This window comes from Macaca thibetana, chromosome 2, assembly GCF_024542745.1.
Source record: "Macaca thibetana thibetana isolate TM-01 chromosome 2, ASM2454274v1, whole genome shotgun sequence".
Classification (NCBI taxonomy): domain Eukaryota; kingdom Metazoa; phylum Chordata; class Mammalia; order Primates; family Cercopithecidae; genus Macaca; species Macaca thibetana.
The window spans coordinates 49,694,267-49,717,401 of NC_065579.1; positions in this window are offsets into that span (position 1 = coordinate 49,694,267).

Genomic DNA, 23,135 nt, shown 5'->3' on the forward strand with positions numbered 1-23,135 from the left:
TGTATTTCAAAAAACCATCAAACAGAATTCACAAATTCTTCCAAATACATGTTTTAAACATCATGGTCACCTTTATCCAACTGTTGCTTTTTTTTGGTTAACTCAGGAAATAATCAGATGAATTTATTGGCTTAACCGTTTACCTTTTGCTGCAGGATAATGAAGGAGTCAGAGAGACCAAGGGATTGAGGAGGAATTATTTAATTATTTGGGTGCACTGATCCTGTCAGATTAACATCCAAAGGACTGAGTCTCAAACAAAGAATCGAGCTACCTTTTAAGCATTTTGTGGGGTGGGGGGAGATCTGTGCAGGGGGAAGCATATTACAGAAGCGAGAAACAAAGACAGTTATTCAATTAAGACATGCATTACATTATTTCTTACTTTTCAAGGAACAACATGTTTTACGACTTGAGATTATCTGTCTAGTGACCTTGCAGCTGCACAGCTAGAGAAACAGAGTCTTCACAATGCCTGGGAAAAGGAGAGATAAGGCTCACCAGCCGCAGAGAGAAAAACAGGCAGTTAATTTTAAAGGACTCCAGCCCTTTCTCTCCTCAAGGGGAATTGGGTTTTCTTACATACAACTGAGTTTTTGCTTACACAGTTTTTAATTTCTTTTAATTCTTGTTCCACTTTTACATAAATTTATTTTCTATTGTGCTAACTATCAATTTATTGCCTCTCAGTTCTAAATCTGTCCTTCATTGCCCCTCTTGTAATACTGACACTAGATCTCATAAACATTTCTCCTTTGCCAACTGGGATGATACTAAGCTTTAACAACAGAGAGCACAGGAGGCCTGCTGCAGTAGGAAGGGGCTTATATTTCTGGTTCTGGGTTTTCCTTCCTTTTTGCTCTTGCAACTCTAAGCTATGTAGGGGAGTCCCAAAGGACACCACTCTCAGCCAGTTTCAGTGACATCCCCCCATACAGCTTCCCAGCAACTCCAGAAACATGCACCACAGTAGCCTTTCTGTTGAATTCCATTGGCACCATCACAGGTGGTTTCAGACCTCCATCCTTGGTTTGGTGCATTACAGTGAACTTGGTTATTCAGTAAGCCACAGCTACACTCCCTTCAGCAAGGTCCGACTCTTAGTTGTGGGGGTAGAGGTCCCTTACAAATTCATTCATCTCTTCAATATTCTGCCTCAGTCTGGTGTGAAGTGACTGTCCCTGTATCTGTTCTTCTTCCATGCTTTACAGTTTTCTTTCTCCTTAATATTCAATTCCTGTTTCATCAATACCCAGTTATTCACTAATAATCTTTATATGAAACTTTCTCTGATCAAATTCTATGTGGTTTCTGTCTCCTGGCTAAACACTGACTGATGCACTACTTGTAAGAGTATTTCAAGGAGTTCAGTTTTATAACTCTCACTAAATCTACAAATCTCAGGTCTTATTTACCTAACTAAAAATTATTTATTATTTACGATGGCCATCTCACAGATCCACAAGGACTATCTGGGAAATATTTTACTGTAGCAAATAGCAAAATAATCACAAGTTAATTTTTTCCCTTCATTCATGCCCTTTAGTAAAGCCCTCCATATTGACCCTCAGCTAGTATGGTAACTTACTTTGGTCAATTAAATGTTAACAAATATATGATGTGAGAAAAGGCTTAAAAAACACTTGTGCAATGAGGCTTGCCTTCTCATGTAGTGCCCAAAACCCAGAGACTACAATGTAAATAAGTCCAAGCCAATATGCCAAAGAATGAGAGGCCATGAGGGAACTGAGATAACCCAGCCAACAGCCATCCTAAACCTTCCAGCCACCAGTAAAGCTACTTCAGGTCCATAACTGAGGTCAGCTAATATGTGTGTGTGTGTGTGTGTCTGTGTGTGTGTGTGTGTGTGTATTTGTGTATGTGTGTGTATCAAGGTGGTACAGACCAGGAAAACCTCCCAGCTGACCTATAGAATTATAAGCAAAGTAAAATGGGTGTTGTATGAAGCCATATATTGGGATTGGTTTGTTACATAGCAAAAGCCAACTAACACAAACCTTGTATGGATTACTTGATTACTTTATTTCACAGAAGGAGAAAGGGGGAGGAAAAGTTGAAGTTTTTCGTCTGAAGCAAGGAATTCCAGGCTGGAGTGCAGTGGCGCGATCTCGGCTCACTGCAAGCTTCACCTCCCGGGTTCACGCCATTCTCCTGCCTCAGCCTCCCGAGTAGCTGGGACTACAAGCGCCCACCACCACGCCTGGCTAATTTTTTGTATTTTTAGTAGAGACGGGGTTTCACCGTGTTAGCCAGGATGGTCTCGATCTCCTAATCTCATAATCCACCCACTCGGCCTCCCAAAGTGCTGGAATTACAGGTGTGAGCCACCACGCCTGCCCGGAATTCAGGAACTAAAGTCCATGAATGATGAAAGCCTTGTCTGATGAAAGTCATCTTTGAAAATATAAATTTGGGCATCCTAATTTAGACCAGCCAAATCTTTGTGTGAATCATTTAAACAGAAGCATGCATCAAATATATGAGATATTCCATTGTCTGTTTTAATTATTTGACCTATTCGAGTCAGTGAAACAGTTAATAGTAAAACGTTTGTGTATTATCAATAACACTTAAAATGTTTTCTAAATTGTAAGTGAATTTCTCCAGCCTGAACAACATAGTGAGATTTTGTTTCTACAAAACACTAAAATTAAAAAATTAGTCAGGCATAGTGGTATGTGCCTTTGGTCCTAGATACTTGAGACGCTGAGGTGGAAAGATTGCTTGAGCCCAGTAGTTCAACGTTACAGGGCACTAGGATTGAACTACTGCACTCCAACCTGGGTAACATAGCAAAACACTGACTCTAAAAAATATATTTTAATTAAATAAACAAAATAAAGAAATCAATAATTTTTAAAAATTGCAAGTGAATTTCATAGAAACCTCAAGCAATACAGTGGCTTTTATAGAATAGATAATATGTAATACTAATTATTATATGATGACATTTTACCAAATATTTTAATTATATTTCAGAAGTCTTCGTGGATGTGTATAGGTTTCTTCAGCCAATTTAGAGTTCTATTCTAATGTTAAATTAAATTATGATTATTTCCTCCTGGATGTACCATAGTACTATAAACACAACACAACGAAAACTGAATACCTCCTTGCAAACCTGCTTCCTCTTAATGTATTATCACATCAGTGGGTTTACCATTGAACTATTACACGTGCTTTAAACGCAGGAAACTTGTAAATGTTGTTTGCTTCTTTTTCTTCACATTCAAACTTTGTCACTCAGAATCTTTCTTTCTTGTCCTTAAACTTGTATTTTAAGTTCCAGGGTACATGTGCAGGATGTGCAGGTTTGTTACGTAGATAGACCTGTGCCATGGTGGTTTGCTGCACAGATCAACTCATCACCTAGGCATTAAGCCCAGCATACATTAGCTATTCATCCTGATGCTCTCCCTCCCCCACATCTCCTGATAGGCCTCCATGTGTGTTTTTCCCTCCCTCCACCGCTGTGTCCATCTGTTCTCATCATTCAGATCCCACTCATAAATGAGATCATGCAGTGTTTAGTTTTTCGTTTCTGCATTAGTTTGCTGAGGATAATGGCTTCCAGCTCCATCCATGTCCCTGCAAAGGACATAATCTCATTTCTTTATATGGCTGCATAGTATTCCATTATGTATAGGTACCACATTTTCTCTATCCAGACTATCATTGATGAGCATTTGGGTTGATTCCATGTCCTTGCTATTGTGAATAGTGTTGCAATAAACATATATGTGCATGTGTCTTTATAATAGAACCATTTATATTTCTTAGGGTATATACCCAATAATGGGATTGCTGGATCAGATGATATATCTGCTTCTAGATCTTTGAGGAATCACCACACTGTCATCCACAGTGGTTGAACTAATCTACTTATTCCCACTAACACTGTAAAAGTGTTTCTTTTTCTCTGCAAGTTTGTCAGCATCTGTTGTTTCCTGACTTTTTAATAATCGCCATTCTGACTGGCATGAGATGGTATCTCACTGTGGTTTTGATTTGCATTTCTCTAATCATCAGTGATGTTGAGCTTTTTTTCATATGTTTGCTGGCCATATGAATGTCTTCTTTTGAGAATTGTCTGTTTATGTCTTTCGCCAACGTTTTAATGGAATTTCTTTTTTCTTGTAAATTTGTTTAAGTTCCTTGTAGAGTCTGGTTTTTAGACCTTTGTCAGAGAGATAGATTGCAAAATTTTTCCCCATTTTGTAGTTGTCTGTTCACTCTGATAATAGTTTCTTTTGTTGTTCAGAAGGTCATTAGTTAAGTTGGATCCCATTTGTCAATTTTTGGTTTTGTTGCAATCGCTTTTGGCATTTTTGTCATAAAATTTTTGTCCGTGCCTATGTCCTGAATGGTATTGCCTAGCTTTTCTTCCAGGGTTTTTATAGTTTGGGGTTTTACATTGAAGTCCTTTATTCATCTCAAGTTAATTTTTGTACAAGATTTAAGGAAATTTTCTGAATATGACTAGCCAGTTCTCCCAGCACCATTTATTAAAAAGGGAATCCTTTCCCTATGACTTGTTTTTGTTAGGTTTGTCAAAGATCAGATTGTTGTAGGTGTGCAGTCTTATTTCTGAGTTCTCTGTTCTGTTCCATTGGTCTGTGTATCTGTTTTTGTACCAGTACCATGCTGTTTCAGTTACTGCAGTGTTGTAGTATAGTTTGAAGTCAGGTAGCATGATGCCTCCAACTTTGCTCTTTTTGTTTAGGATTGTCTTGGCTATCCAGGTTCTTTTTTGGTTCCATGTGAATTTTAAACTAGTTCTTTTATAATTCTGTGAAGAATGTCAAAGGTAGTTTAATGAGAATAGCATTAAATCTATAAATTACTTTGGGCAATATGACCATTTTCATGATATCGATTCTTCCTATCTATGAGAATGGAATGTTGTTCCATTTGTTTGTGTCCTCTCTGATTTCCTTGAGCGTTAGTTTGTACTTCTCCTTGAAGAGGTCCTTCACTTCCCTTGTTAGCTGTATTTGTAGATATTTTATTGTCTTTGTAGCAATTGTGAATAGGAGTTCATTCATGATCTGGCTCTCTGCTTGCCTGTTGTTGGTATATAGAAATGCTACTGATTTTTGCACATTTATTTTGTATCCATAGATTTTGCTGAAGTTGCTTATCAGCTTAAGAAGCTTTTGGGCTGAGACAATGGAGTTTTCTAGATATAGGATCATGTCATCTGCAAACAAAGATAATTTGACTTCCTCTCTTCTTATTTAAATACACTTTATTTCTTTCTCTTGCCTAATTGTCCTTGCCAGAACTTCCAATACTATATTGAATAAGAGTGATGAGAGAGGGGATCCTTGTCTTGTGCTGGTTTTTAAAGGGAATGCTTCCAGTTTCTGCCCATTCAGTATGATATTGGCTGTACGTTTCACATATGGCTCTTATTATTTTTAGTTATGTTTCTTCAATACATGGTTTACTGAGAGGTTTTAACATAAAGGGATATTTAATTTTATCAGAGGCCTTTTCTGTATCTATTGAGATAATCATGTGGTTTTTTTCTTTAGTTCTGTTTATGTAATAAATTACAATTATTGATTCACATATGTTTAACCAACTTTGCATCCTGAGGATGAAGCCTGCTTGATTGTGGTGGATAAACATTTTCATGTGTGGCTGGATTCAGTTTGCCAGTGTTTTATTGAGGATTTGTACATCAGTGTTCATCAGAGCTCTTGGCCTGATGTTTTTTTTTTTTATTGTATCTCTGCTAGGTTTTGGTATCAGGATGATGCTGGCCTCATAAAATGAGTTAGCAAGGAGTCCCTTGTTAGGAATAGTTTCAGAAGGAATGGTACCAGCTCCTCTTTGTACCTCTGGTAGAATTCAGCTGTAAATGTGTATGGTCCTGGGCTTTTTTTGTTTGGTAGGCTATTTATTACTGTCTCAATTTTAGAACTTGCTATTGATCTATTCAAGGATTCAATTTCTTTCTGGTTTTATTCATTTCTTCTAGGTTTTCTAGTTTATTTGTGTAGAGGTCCTTATATTATTCTCTGATGGTTGTTTGTATTTCTGTGGTGTCAGTGGTGATATCCCCTTTATCATTTTTATTGTGTCTATTTGATTCTTCTCTCTTTTCTTCTTTATTAGTCTAGCTTGTGGCTTTATCTATTTTTTTTTTTTTCCCCAGAAATTCAGCTGCTGGATTCACTGATTTTTTGAATGGTTTTTCATGTCTCCATCTCCTCCAGTTCCACCCTCTTCTTGATTATTCATTGTCTTCTGCTAGCTTTGGAGCTTGTTTGCTCTTGTTGTTAGGTTGTTGATTTGAGGTCTTTCTAGCTTTTTGATGTGAGTATTTAGTGCTATACATTTTCCTCATAACACTACTTTAGCTGCGTCCCAGAGATTCTGGCATGTTGTCTTTTTGCTCTCATTAATTTCAAAGAACTTCTTGCTATCTGCCTTAATTTCATTATTTACCAAAGAATCATTCAGGAGCAAGTTGTTCAATTTCCATGTAGTTGTGTCGTTTTGAGTGAGTTTCTTAATTTTGAGTTCTAATTCGCTTGTGCTCTAGTCTGAGAGGCTGCTTGTTATGATTTGTTTGTTATGACTTCAGTTATTTTTCATTTGCTAAGGAGTGTTTTACTATAAATTATGTGACCAATTTTAGACTAAGTGGTGATGAAAAGAAAGTATATTCTGTTGCTTTTGGTGTTACCTATAATCTTTATAACCATGTTTTGAGGACGGCTTTTTCCTTCCATTCCCACTGTCAATACATTAATCATTCAGAAAGTGTCCCCTTTTCTTTCTCCCTTTGATTATTCATCTTAACTGGTTACTGACTGATTGCTCCTTATGACTTACCCCTTCCAATGCATTCTCCATATTCTCCACAGGACAGTGCCCTTTCCCATACTGCACTCACCTATCATCCTAACTCCCATACTGCCTCTCATTTTTTAAGCCACACCCTAATGTTAGTTCTTTTGTACTCAGAAAAAGGATTGAGCATTTTTTCCGTCATCTGTGATACTCTGGGTTCGTGATCTTCTGTCAGTATTTCTATTTATTTTCTCTCCATTATCTTTCTATTTCTCTGCCTTAACCTTTAGGAATTTTCAGTTTACTGTTTATTTCAAGCATAAAATACGCATTTACAAAAGTACCTTACCAATACCTATATCAATATAACCATGCAGGGAAATATTTGAAGTTTCTTTTAAAAACCCATATAACATATACTTGATATAATTATGTTCTGATGACTACAATCTCAACAAAAGAATTTTCTAAGATCTATAGGGCAATATCTTTTCCATCATAGATCCATAGAGTCTTTACTTTCATATAAAGAAGAAACACTTAAAATAGGGATATAATACAATAGTCCATTACAGAGTTCATGCTGTTGAGATTCTGTGAAAATTCAGGATAATTTTTTAGTGAATAAACATATAGATTTTGAAATTTAAAAGTTTCGAGGATACAGGGGGCTTTCTACACACAAACTGTCAGATTTCTTAAGTTGTATACTTTTAATTACATACTTATATATAAGATGGAACAGATATCTAATCTCCAGGTTACTTACAAGAATTTCAATGAAACAATGTATATTTAATGCTTATCACAATTTCTAGCACCTAACAAGTATTCAATAAAATGAAGCTGAAGCAGTAATTTAGTATTAGTGTCTTTTTTTGTTGTTTCTCTATTGCCAATTATCTCCTTTATATTTATTTTTTTTAAATAGCATAACACTGAGAAAATAATGAAAACCTTAAAGATTGCTAAGGAGGAAGATGTATTCTTTGGGCATACAACAATGTAAATTTTGAAATACAACTTTTAGAACCCTTTTGTGCAACCACCACTAATCACCTTAAAAGCATGCCAGGAAGAAGCGAAACATAAATTCAGATTAGTAGTCTAGTAGGATTCTTCCCTAGAAATGGAGATATAGAAAGTAGAAAATTTAAAAGTAATGCCTTTTGGAAAGGGGAGGAGCTGGAAATGGGAACTGTCTATATTGTTTTTCAACCCCTAAATAGACCAAATTCCAAAGGGACAAAGTTCCTGGAGTGAACAGGTTACTCCTAAACAGATGGAAAGGAAGTGGAAAGCTGCTCCTGAAGAGAGGTTATTACACACATCTGTGTGATGATCACTCATTTAAAAAAAAAAAAAATCACTACAGAGTTTCTAAGTTCCATGTTTATCTTTTTTGTCTTCTCTTAGTTCATTTATGTTTCTAAAAGAGTCAGTACAATAAATTGCTTGAAAAGAATCATCTTTAGTGATTGAGGTAGCCCCCTCTGGTATTCCGAATATTAGATTTATAGGCACTCAGGTCTCTTTTTCATTACCCTTCCAAGGTCTCTCCATTTCAATTCCAGTTGTTCACATCCTGTTTCAAGAGACACCCTGTGGGGCTGATCACATGCAGGAGAGTCTGTTTAAAAGTCTTTTACTTATTAGGAAAATTCTCTTTCAGAATCCTGGCATCAGAGAAGACCCCAGGGTCCCATGACCACAATAAATGTGCTGATCTTCCTCAGCACTCAAACTGGCCTTCCTCATTCCTTTCACTAATTCATCATTCCTTTCATTTTATAAATCAGAAGAAAATTTCAAACCTTGATGCCACAAAGTAATGGTGGGTCAAATCTCTTGGTAATGCAATTTCATATTAATTTGGGGATTTCATTTTTTTCCTTATGGTAAATCTATTTTTATGTGTTTGATCTTGCTATTCATAAGTAATGGCTTTTTTGTGTGTGTTGTCTTCTTGCAAATAGTGTTGTATCATTTTTGCCTACCCAACAGAATATGTGATTAGAGCAAATCCAACAATTGACAGCCTACAGCTCAGATCCAGCTTATGATTATAACCTGTTTGACCCTCAGAATATTTTTAAATCCTTTGAGTTTGCTTTCAACATTTAAAAATTAGAATTTTATGGTGAATCTGAATGCCCCATTCTTGTGAAATAATGAAAGGCCTCCCAATATTACATTAACCTTTCTGCTTGAAAACAATTGGCTAAAATCCTTTCAGACTGGGCTATGTTTTAGAATACAACACAGCCTCCACCACTCTCTAATTCTCCCATCCCACTTCATTCATTTACATTCTCTCCCTCACCCCTTTCTGCACTCGTGTTTGCCACCTCCTGGCACAAACACACACACAAAGATTATATCTGATGTCTAATGCATATACACATTTTTCTCAAATTTTTCATCTTATATTTTTTCTCTCAGCAAATAGTTCCTGCCCTAATTCAAAATCTGTTCAGTTCTACATGAAGATTATTGCCAAATTTTTAGTTTCACTAGCATGCTTTCAAATGTAGCAGAACTCCAATATCAGGCCAACCTAGAATTAATTCAGACATGTTGAGGTGTGCCCAACTTAATAGATGGTCATGGAAGTAATATGGTAGAATTCTTTTGCATGGAACTCTTAGAAGAAACATCCCGGGGGCCCAGGATAAGGATCATTCTAGAGGAAATGTAGGCCCAAAAACAAAATTGGAGTTGAAGTGAAGAAGTGATCCTAAGATAGCATCACTAAATTAAAGTGATTTTGACCCAGCCCCCATTCACTTTTGCCTGGGTCCAAAGGAAAGTGAGGATTCTAAGCAGAAACTGCAAGATCTAGTTCTTAAAAAAATCTGTGTAAGACAATGTTGGTATATACACTGTTCTGCTTGCTCTCTGCCAGAGTGCAACCCCAGGAAATTATTACCTTATGTTGTTTTACTAAAATATTCTTCATTGTTAAAATATTTAATTTTATGCAAAACATGAAAACAAGTGAAGAGATGAAATAAAGTGAATATTTGCATAATCTTGAGAGTCGAGTTGGACACCAAAGAATAAGAAAGTAGAATGATCAATCTGACGCTATAGACTTTAAGTATGGTAAACTATTTCAAACTTAAATGAAAACCTATGTGCAATATAGATGCTGAGATGAAAGTATCTTTAATATAGAAGGAGGTCTTAAACATTCTTTTAACCAATAAGAAGATTAATAGAAAAGTGAACAAGACCATACATTATTCATAAAATAGTCAAATATCTGAAAATATCTTAATATGTTTAATGTCATTCATTACTTTAAAACATATTTAAGCTAAATATGAGACATTCTTTTTGACTATCATATTAGGAAATATGAAGAAATTATAATATCCTTATAAAACACTGTATGTGAAAATTGCCACAACCTTCCTGAAGGACAATTTGACACTAAGTATTAAAAAACGTCATTTTTCAGGCTGGGCGCGGTGGCTTACGCCTGTAATCCCAGCACTTTGGGAGGCCAAGGCAGGCGGATCACGAGGTCAGGAGATAGAGACCTTCCTGGCTAACACGGCGAAACCTCGTCTCTACTAAAAATACAAAAAATTAGAGACTCTGTCTCAAAAAAAAAAAAAGTTATTTTCACATTCTTTAATTTGCAACACTTCTAAAAATGTACACTGAATGATAAAATAGAAATTTGGGCAAAGATGTATATACAGAAATGTTTATTGGAAGTTTAGTATTTTTAATAATAGAAAACTAAAATAAGAAGAAACTCCTTGTGAAAAAAAGAATCAAATAAATAATCTGATATCCATATAGTGGGATATTATTCCAGCTCTTTAAAAAATTGTACAAGGAAATTTATTAACAGAGAGGAAAGTAAAGAACATATTACTAGTGTAAAACGTGTGGTAAACATACACAGACTTAAAAAAAAAAAAAAGAAAGAAAGAATCTTCATGAAGAATATCACCAAAATGCTAAAAGTGGTCATGTGAATTTGGGACATTTAATTTTTTTATTTTAGTTCTTTCAAAGTCAGCTACACTTTGTAGGAGATACAAAATTTGTAATTAGGGTGAAAAGCAAATTTTATTTCAAATGTTTATGAGATAAGGTAATGGTTGAGGAAGTGTATAGCCTAGTTTCAGACTTACACCAAAAGTATTAATTAAAAATTGCACAGTACAGCCATTATGGAAAGCAGTATGAAGGTTCCACCAAAAACTGAAAATAGAACTACTATAAAATCCAGCAATCCATCTGCTGGGTGTACACCCAAAGGAAATGATGAACTCCTATGTTTATTGCAACATTATTCAATTGTTCACAACAGCCAAGATATGGAAACAACAAAAGTGTCCATTAATGGATGAATGGATAAAGAAATTGTGGCATATGGATTAATATATATATGATTATATTCAACTTTAAAAAGAAAAGGATACTGCCATTTGTGGCAACATGTATGACCTTGAATGACATTATACTAAGTGAAATAATCCAGATATTAAAAATATACTGCACGATCTCACTTATATGTGGAATCTGAGAAAAGTCCAATACATAGAAAGAGAGAGTAGAACGATGGTTGTCAGCTATGGGGCAAGGAGGAGGTTTACAACGTGGGGAGATGTAGGTCAAAGGGTACAAATGTGTAATTATCTATAAGTAATATGTCTGGAGATCTAACGAACAGTATAAGGACTATAGTTAATATTGTATTGTATACTGAAAATTTGCTGACAGTAGATTTTAGGTACTTTTACAACACACACACACAAAGTAACTATGTGAGATGATGGCTATGTTAAATTGCTTAACTGAAGTAATCATCTAACTATTAACTATGCTTGTAGTTAAACATCATGCATGACATGATGTTTTGATATACATATACATTTTTATATATAAAATAAAAATAAATGAATGTAAAAACTTAAAATTTAAAAATTTAAAAAAAAAAAGCAATGTGGGAGTGGGTCTGGGCAGGGGGTTCTGGAAGCACTGGTAGTCCATAGCAGTGGTGGCAGGTTTTGAGTCATCCAGCAGAAGGAGGGATCCAGTAGGAATATAAATCCCTGGTAGACACAAAAATTTCTAGTGGAAAAGGTGGGCACACCCACTATAGACAGGGGGCCTATCCTGAAAAATGACACCAGAGGAGGAGCAGCAGAAATAGCAGGGATGCCAGGCAGATGCCTTTTGATAGTGCATTAGATTTTTTTTAACTTTTCATTTAAGTTCAGGGTTAGGTGTGCAGTTTTGTTACATACATAAATGTGTGTCATGGGGCTTTGTTGTAAAGATTATTTCATCACTCAGGTATTAAGCCTAGTACCCAATAGTTATTCTTCCTGATCCTCTCCCTTCTCCCACCCTCCACCCTCTGATAGGCCCCAGCGTGTGTTATTCCCCTCTAGGTGTTCATGTGTTCTCACCATTTAACTCCCACTTATAAGTGAGAACATGCAGTGTTTGGTTCTCTGTTCCTCCCTTAGTTTGTTAAGGATAATGGCCTCAGGCTTCATCCATGTCCCTGAAAAGGACATAATCTCATTCTTTTATATGGCTACATAGTATTCCATGGTGTATATGTACTGCATTTTCTTTATCCAGTCTATTGTTTATAGGCATTTGGGGCGATTCCATGTCTTTGCTATCGTGAATGAACATGTACATCCATGCGTGTTTATAATAGAACAATTTATATTCCTTTGGGTGTACACCCAGTAATGGGATTGCTGGGTTGAATGGTATTTCTGTCTTTAGGTCTTTGAGGAATCACCATACTGTCTTCCTCCATGGTTAAACTAATTTACACTCCCACCAACAGGATATAAGTGTTTATTTTTCTCCACAACCTCACCAGCATCTATTATTTTTTGTCTTTTTAATAATAACCATTCTGACTGGTGTGAGATTTGTGGTTTTGATTTAGTGCACCATATTTGATCATGAAAAATTTGGATTCATGCTATGCAGACTTCTGGACATAATTGGAATATACTTTGCAGGGACTAGAATCTTACATTAATAAGTAAACACAGGAGACTTCAAATTATAGGTGATTTTTGTAGAAGTGGCCCCATATTTTGTAGCAGGCTGGAATGGCATAATGAAATATGAATAGGTCCATTTCTCATGGTTCTAACAATAATACCTATATTCATATATATTGCTCTTTTATCTGTATTTTGCTGACCCATGAAATACATTTTGCTAAAGTTTACTTCTGCTTCTGGATGAAATACAGAATTTAACTTTTATTTGATAACCTGGACAAACATTTCTGAAAAACTAAGACCATTTTAGAAGGGCAAATGATAAGTTAGTAGAATCAAAGCCATTTTTCTGTTTCAGACTATAATATTATATATTGTATAAGTGTAGCCAAATCACTATAATTTTTTATCCTCTAAAACAGGGCAAAATAGACCTGTCTAAAGTTTTGAGAGCTTCTTGTAAATGCAGCTTTATAAAAGGTAAGATTTTGAGGGTACAATTAAATAGCATTCAAATGCAAAAGACTAGTAATTCAGCATTCCTCATGAACATTGTAGATTTAATTCAGGTAACATATGATTATTTCAACATATAAAAACAGCTTTTTGAGTCTCAACCTGTATCTATGCAAACAAATTCCAAGTGATCATGTGTGTATTATAGTGCCATTTCTAATCCCCTGTCAATTTGTTGTTGTGTATCTAATTAGCTGATTTTAAAAAGTGTCAATCACATGATTTGCTTTTAAGTATTTCAACAGAGGAAAGAAAAGGAAAGAAAAACTATATAATGCAAATGTGGCAAATCATGATCATTGCTAAACTGGATTATGAGCATATGGGAGTTCATTGTACTATTCAGTCTATTTTTGTGTATGTTTCAAACTTCTCGTAGTGAAAATAATTGATTAAGCCTTTTAATTGCTGATTCAGATATCATATTTTTAACATCTTAATATATATTAATTCAAACATTAACATGTGCTTATTTTATATCATAGAGGAGACTTTAAATTCATCTCCTTCTCAGTGGGCAGAGGCCTCACTATGTTTCATCTCTAATTCAATTTTTTTAAATGCAATGAAGGATATTGTTCATTCATACCCCCATCAATTTTAATAAACAAGCATATGACCAAAAAAAAAAAAAACTCCTGTGACCTCCAACATATCCTGTTTCAAATGGGCCAGATCTGTGCCTCCATAGTCTTAGGAATAAAGTCCCTAACCTCAGTAACAATACAGTTATTGCTCACAAGCACTCTGAGATGCATTTAAGAAGTTCACCTAGCATATGTTCTGGGTTTTCACAATCTGAAAAACATGTTCTAAAGCCCATTCATTTGCACAAAAGGCTCAAAGATTAGATCACTATGATATTTCATAAATTATTATGTTCTGTAGTTGTCACAGACAGCTGTTGCACAGTCACTGGTTACCCTAAATGGAATCCAAATACCTCTTCCCTTATGGTACTCTGAGACTACGGTCCCACGACCCTTTGAGGTTTCAGCATTATTACTTCTGGTTTGCCCAGGGCAGTTGCAGTTTAGCCTTATTATCCCAGTACAATTATTAACACACCTCATTTCATTCAATCCAAATCATTTCCTATATTCAATGTAATTAACCAAACATTTATTCCTTTCCATATGTACCCTGAGATGTACATATGTACTCTTTTTTCCTCTTTGTACCTTTAAACATTGTTTAAGTAGTAAGTATCCCATGCCTAAAATTACCATTTTTAGAAAATATAATACAGCATTTCCAGTTAAGTTCGAAGCAATGGATAATTTTTTAGTATAAATATGTCCCATGTAATATTTGGGACATACCTATATCAAAATTATTCACTGTATCTCTGAAATTCAATTTTAACTGAGCATCTTACATTTCATTTGTCAATTCTATCGACACCTTAATCTATATTTCAAGACCTAACTCGAATGCTTCGCCCAGTCTGAGACCTCGACTGAAACCTTCTTGCCTCCTTCCGATGCTACCTTCCCAAAGTATTTTAATTGTACCTCTCTCATGGTACCAAGAGTTTACAAACCAGTCAGGTACATATCTCCTGCATTTCTCTTCATGTGAGTTGACGACAATAGTTGAGCTTTACTTATTTTCCCCCATCGCATTACAAATCACATGTTGACCAATACTAGGAATCAGTAGTTTGAATGTCTAAAAATAAGTATGTTAGTAATCTTAGTTGGATTTGACAAATTAATAACTTAAAATTCCTCAGAATTGTTTTTCAAACCCTCTGATGCCTTAACAGTTTCTCACAAGAGCAACTGAATAACATCTGCTTCTGCATTCCAAAATTCAAATTATTGCTACTAGGTTCATTGATTGTAACAAATGTACCACCACTCTGGTGTGGGATGTCGAGAGTAGGAGAGACTGAGTATATGGGGCAGGGAGCTTATGGGAACTACACATACTTTCCACTCAGTTTTGCTGTGAACCTAACACTGCTCTAAAAAATAAAGTTTATTTTTAATAATTAAAAAAGGTTGACTTGAATTGAGCTTTAAAAAATTTAGCTGCTATTAAAAATTTCCTAAAATAATGGATGTTAGCCAGGTGATATATAATGTATATATAATAAAGATATATTATATATACAAACACATATATATTATATATAATTATATATATATAAAATTGACATTATAAAAGTTTTCTGTCCAACTTTTAAAACCACTTAAATCCAAGTTTAGGTTGGGAATGCCATACTCTTAAATATATATATATTTATATTTATTATATCAAATAATATATTACATATAATAATATATTATTATTAATATAAAATAATAAGCTTAGTTTGGAAAGTATACTCTTATATATATTTAATATATATTATAACATATAATATAATATATAATTTAATATATAATTCAATATATAATATGTTAAATATACATATTTAATATATTAAATATATATTATATAATTATATAATATATTAAATATATAATAAATATTTAATATACATATGAGTATGCTATTTCCAAACTAAGCTTAGATTTAAGTAGCTTTATCTTAAAAATTGGACAGAAAGCCTTTATGATGTCAATTTTGCTTTATTTGGGCTATACATTTTTAAATTAACACAAAGCATATAAGCCCTTCATATACTAGTTTTCCGGTGGATAGCTCCCTTTCAATGTGCCATATTTAAAAATTTTTGTCAGACTATCCCATTTGCTAAGAGCACTGAATTCAATATAATTTTAATACCCAACATGTAAAGGCCGGTTCTACAAATAATTTTCAAACTACTTATTATATTTTGTGTGTCTGTGTATGTGTTTATGTGTGCACGCACGCACACTGGAGAAACATAATCAAAACAGTTAATTATTGCTGATTTTCATAATTCTTCCAAAGGATAGAAATAATTACCTGTTAAACAATTTTCATAAAAATGTATCTTACCATAAAATTATTATTTTTTGCATTTCTTTGGAATCACTGATTTATTCATTGTTCAACAATTGACTACACTCTTATTAACTGAAGTTTTGTATTTGAATATTATTTTATAGCATATTGCAGTTTCCATGACAGTAGTCTAGAAAGTATACATTAAACATTTTTGAAAACAGAAAAACTAGAATTATAAGTGCAAGCTAAAATGTTTTTTCAGAGGAAACACTGAGTATTTGCAATGCTACATCAAATTGAAAACATAAACTGAACCCAGTTTTGGCTAAATGATATTGCCTTTCACTTTAAAGCAGTGTATCAGATCTTTAGTCACAAGTCGAATCAAGATATGCTAAAAGGGAAAACATCATTTCCATTTTGAGAAAAATTAAGTGGTCTAGCCTCCCCAGGGATATCATCATCCTCCGCCAATGCACAGCTTTTAGGGTTGTGAAAGAAGTATATAGACCCCAGCCCAGTCAGCCAAATCAGTTGAATCAACCCCAGTAATCAGTGGGACACTGATGTCATAGCCAGACTACACTCAGAGGCACAAAGAAAATGCACTCTATGGCCAAAGAAAGAATGCAAACACGACAGTATCTTTCAGACAATAAGAGACTCAAACAAGATGTTTTTCTTAAATTCTATTGTTGCCACTAAAAGCCAGAATTTGGTACCAAGCTCCACATAGCGGGAGAGAATTGGATTTGATATAATTTTAAATAAATTATATCTCTTTCAAAACTGTAAATAAATACATGTACCATTGAAAAACATGATGGTAATTTTATATTTTACTAATAGTGTAATAGTGTAGTCTCCACAGATATTTCACCATGACAATTTGACAGCAGTGGTATTTTGCTAATTTCTGAATAAGTTGGAAGATAAAGTGATTTGCAGTAAATATAATTGATCTTCCCCTCACCGCTGCATAAATAGTATTTGTTATAAAAGTTTAAAAACCACATTTATGTATTAAATTATTAAAGCAAGTATAATGCTTCCACATTGTATTGTTTTGCAAGGGTTATCATGGAATGTTCACCATTTATCATACATGTACTTCTGTCTTTTTTCTACTCAGAAGCACAGCATGAAGAAACTTCATTTCACATTGAAACATCACTGTGTGGAACAGTGTGATGAAATGAGACACAGGAGGAGTTATACTCCGGTAAACAGTTGGTCTACGGGAATGATAGCATTTTATGCTGAGACTGATATATCAATTTTAAGTCCTAAGAGATGACTGATCTGAAAACCAGAATGTCACTAGTGATGAACTATACACATGTGAAAAATTACAGGTAACATAACAAGGCCTGCTGAGAGGCCTCTCACCCAGGCCTGTTTTACAAACCAACACTGAATGCAATGGGTCCTCCTCTAGTGAGGGTTCCGATTAATTATTCCATATCGCTGGTAGACAAAAAGCATTCACGTTGTCATGAACATCTAAAATACACCACTAAATAATCTAGTTCAGTGATGTAAATGTGACCACAAGTATATTTCAAGGCTAACATTTTTATATGCATACATTTTCATAAATAAAACAGAGATGGAGGTTTTAAGAGAAAACTGTTTCAACAATCTGGGAATAGAATGTACACCACTATATTTTTGGTTCAAATAAAAGAAGCAACACCTAGTTTTGTTTTATCCCACATTCCCAAGGTGCAAAGCATTTCTCACTGTATATGTAAACTGTGGAACAATTTTGAAAATATTTTCTGGATTGAAATAAGATGGTCTGGAGGTATTTCTGGCAGCTATAGTCACCGGGATATAAACTGACATTTAGCACACCATCAGAGTAAAAGATAAATGGTGGAATTATTATCTTTACTTTTTCTAACCTTAAACATTTAACCTCACATAAATATAGGGAACTGAGCAGAAGATCTGAACAGTTATAAAAAAAAATGACTCTGTATAGCCATGGGCAAGTTGTCAGTACCTCAGTTTTCTTATCTGTAAAATGGGAATAATACAGTCTTTCCTCAGAGGGTAGTGAGGATTAAATAGTACATGTCAAATGTTAAATAATAATATGCTATTATTCATTATTATTCAGTATTTTATATTGCCATTGCAGGAATATGAGGAAATATATTCTTTCATTACCAAGTTCTACAAACAGTGACTGGACTAGTATAGAACAATAGATATACAGCAAATGCCATGGCCTGAAGATGAAAAATAGGCACAACACAGTGGACTGCCCCTCGTCAAAATCTAGGAGCATCTGATATCTAGGAGTAGGTATATAATTTATAACCAGAGTTTCTTGCTTAGCTTTCATTTTCGAAATGTTTTTGTTATGAGCTAATCACGGAAGTTCGTTGACCTCAGTTTTTTTTATCTAAAATGGGAACAACACTGCTCTTCTCACAAATACACTACATACTTTAAATATGATGGCACTTCTGAAAAGCTTAAGGAGATGTACTAAAATAGATTATCTCCCATATATCCATGTAATCTACAATTATTAATTATAATAAAATTCCTCCTTTGTCTATGTTATCACTTAGCTTCATAAAATGTAACTGCCTCATGAGAGATCCACTACTACCGCCTTATTATGAAGACAACTGAGGAGGAAAATAACTTCAAAAGAAACTGTATAGATATTTCTGACACCTAATTAAAATGTATGACTACAACAAAGTCTTATAGAACAAAAAAAATGTAAACAGTTCATCTTTTAAGTGCCTCATCAATAATTTGGTTTGCCTATTGAAGGGATTCAAAATATTAAGGTCCTTGAGAAAGTCTTTGCAGTCAGGAACTAAATCGTTTAACATTTTCTCACAGCCATGATCATTGGCTTCTATCCTCAATGTACAATTCAGAGTGGCATTTATATATTTGTGTTTTTTTCTTTTTAATATATGCCGGCCTCCAATTTTCATGTTGTCAAAACTATTATTTTTTTCCTTGACAGTTTCATCAATTACTTTATGTTTAAAAACTCCATCTTCAACCAGAAGTCAATTAATCATGTACATGTTCTTCATCTCATAGTATGTTTTCATTTTTTACCTAGAATTTATTTGGAATTTACTTTTTATAGGCTATAGGAAAGACTCTCCCAGCCTCGACAACATAGTGAGACCTTGTCTCTACAGAAAAAAAAAGAAAAAAGTCAAAAATTAGCCTGGCATGGTGGTGCATGCCTGTAGTTTTAGCTACAAGAGCTGCCACGAGGCTGAGGTGTGAGTATCTCTTGAACCCAGGTGTTTCGGGTTAAAGTGATCTATGATACCACCACTGCACTCCAGCCCAAGCAACAGAATGAGACCCTGTCTCAAAGGAAAAAATAATCTAGTTTATCTTCCCCAGTAAACCAATTGTTTATAAAATATTTATTGAAAAAATATTTTTAAATCAACAAATAAATTTAACTTTTTTCAAGTTGAAGAATTGAATTGAGAGAATATGCTCTTGGGTGAGAACAGGTGCATAAAAGAAAAGTAATTTGGCAGGTGGAAACTTGGCAACAACAAAACTTGAGTGTAGAGCAAGAGATTAAATGAAAGAGCAGCAATGATAGGGACCTAGGAGTGCTCCATAGTAGAGAATAGACACTTTCCCTGCCAAATTTCACTTGGGCGGGACAAAGGAGGGGGCTGGAAATGAGTCCTGCTAGTGTTATGACTCTGAGAAAAGTTAGGAAAATGGAATGATCAATGACAGCTAACCAAAGCGCTTGCCAGTTGATAATCATAGATGCGGAGGGAAGGTTAGGTTAGTCACAGTAGTCAGTCCACATCTCACAATATTCATCTCATAATCTTGGCATAAAAATAAAGAAAACAGGTCTGCTAAGTAATCCTGCATAGTCCGTGCACATTTAATACACAGAAGCTGAAAAACACAGATAAACAAAATTATTCATTCATCTATCTATTTTTGTCCTCAGTCCAAAGACTTAATATAGATTTTACTTGTCCTACATATAAGAGATCAAAAAATGAATTCAAAAAATGAAAACCTGCATCATCTGTAATCCTATCTCCTGAAATACACAAAGTTAATTGTTTTTAGCATTTGGCAACTGTTCTTCCAGCCTTTTATAAATATAATTGTTTTTACAAATACAGTATCATTACATGATTTACAGAAATAAGAGAGAGAGATATAAAATGCAGTAATTGGAGAATAAAGTCAGAAAGAAAAAGATCAGGAAAGGACCAAGAACTTGAAATGTGACTAAAACAAAAATAAACAATATGGAGGCCACCTACGGCAGGTGGGACGCAAATTTTTCTCAAAGCCTTCTGCCAGTCAAACTGAAAGGGAACTGTTGTATATTCCAAAACTTCATTGTTTAAAAAAAAAAATTTCAGGAAAATGGAATTATATGTCTCTCCAGTATACTTAACATATGTTTAATACATACCTATAATATACATATTAATATGTTTCAAAATACTTGTCCTTTTCTGAAACACCTAATTGGGATGCAACAAGAAATAAACTTGTCGATAGAAAAACAAAAAGTAAATTATTCTATGGTCAGAATGTTTTACTTTCAATTTAAGAACCTGCCATCAGTTCAAAAGTGGAAAACTTTCTCATTTTTCTAAGAATTGTGGAATGTATCTACAATGTAGTGGAATTTCTAAGGGTTTGTAAATTTAAATGTCTATACAGAAGCCAGGCAGGAATGATAAATGATTGACTCTGAACCTGGCTTAAAACAATGGGATAGGGATTGCAGTGAATTCAAGAGTAGAAGCTCTGACTTCTACTCTCTGTCTCTCTCTCTCTCTCTCTCTCTCTCTCTCTCTCTCTCTCTCTATATATATATATATATATATATATATATATACACACACACACACACACACACACACACACATATATGGAGAGAGATACATATATATGTATTTAGGTATGTATGCATACTTTAATGTTTGAACTATTTGTGAGTCATACAAGTTACATTTGCTTGTGGGTATCCTCCTGTATGCAATCTCTATATACTTCGCTGTTGATTGTTTTTTTAAGGACTTTGCCTATCACTATCATCAACAAACATAATTCATTAATGCTGTTGCATGTGGAGCACTGTCCTGGTTACCAAATAATGCAGGTAACATAAGATACATCACATGTACTCTAGAGACATCATCACTTCATTCTTCATAAAATTAATGCATGTTCAGAGAATTCAGAGGCTTTATAAGTTTTAAGATATGAAAAACCTTTATAAATTTCATATTGGAAAAGCAATAACAAGTATTATTTCCACTTGAAACCAGATTTTAGCTGTTAGAATAGATTTGGGGTTTATTCTTAAATAGAAAAGTGACAAAGATCATATATTTTAACCACCTGCATTTAAAAGTGGCAAAACAGATATGGAAAGTAGTAAAATAAGTTGTTTAAGATGCACCAAGTAAGTGGAAATATTACCTGCACTGCAGTATCTCTGGATTGTACTGTTGTCCATATTATGTTATTAACATAGTTCTAAAGCATGTGTAACATTTATCTATAGTGAATTAGAAATAAATACTAGATCAAGAGATAGCTACTTTCCAAATTTTTCAAGAATAGAATTGATACTACACTGATTTTTATTAAAATATGTATCAACTCCATGTTATATGAATTAAAGAAACACTATCAAAAGAACAGAAATAATAAGCAAAACCATTTCTGTTAAATGTTCTTTTGCTTTTATTTTTTAAATTAATATACAGCAAAAATGACTATACTATGTACATTTGTATGAATTTTGCTACATGCTTAAATTTGTATAACTACTACCACCATCAGGACACAGAACATCTCATCAACTCCCAAACTCCCTTGTGCCACCTCTTTCAATCGCACTGTCTCCTCACTCTCAACCCTTGGTAAACACTGAGTTTTTTCTCTTGTCGCTATAATTTTATCTTTTAAGAATGTTATATACTATGATTTTTTTATTCACTCATCCATTGAAGAAATGTTTTCTGCTTTGGTGACTATAAATGCGATTGCTATAAACAGTGGTGCATAGGTGTTTATGTGAGTGGTGCATAGGTGTTTATCCATTTCTCCAGGGTAAACTCCTAGGAGTGGAATTGCTGGGTCATATGAGTGTAATATTATAGAACACTGTCAAACTATTTGCCAGAATGGCTGCATCATTTGCCACTCTCACCAACAGTGTGTAAGAGTTTTAGTAACTCTACATCCTTGCCAGCCCCTGGTGGTGTCAAGTTTGGGCTTTTCAATTAAAAAATAATAATAATACTCATTATATGTATGTAATGGTATCACATTGCAGTTTTATTTTGTATTTTCCTAATGACACTGAACATTTTTCATATGTTCATTAGCCTGCCATATGTCCTATTTGGTGAAAAGTTTGTTCAGATAATTTGCCCACTTTTAAAACAGGTTGTTTGACTTCTTACTGATCAGTTTTAAGAGACCTTCTTATATTTTGGATGCAAGTCATTTGTCTTATGCGTGATTTGTAGAAATCTCCCAGTCTGGAGCTTGTCCTTTCATTCTCTTACAATAGTGTCTTTAGCAGAGGAAAAGTTAATTTTCATAGTTAAATTTATCTTTTTTTCTTGTAAAGAACATACTTTTAGTATCATGGCTAAGTATTTTTTACCTAACCACGGTACATGAAGATTTCTTTTTCTTTCCTTTTTTTTTTTGAGACAGTCTTGCTCTGTTGCCCAGGCTGGAGTGCAGTGAGCAATCTCGGCTCACCACAAACTCCGCCTCCCGGGTTCTCCTGAGTAGCTGGGACTATAGGCACACACTAACACACCCAGCTAATTGTGTGTGTGTGTGTGTGTGTATTTTTAGTAGAAACAGGGTTTTGCTATGTTGGCCAGGCTGGTCTCG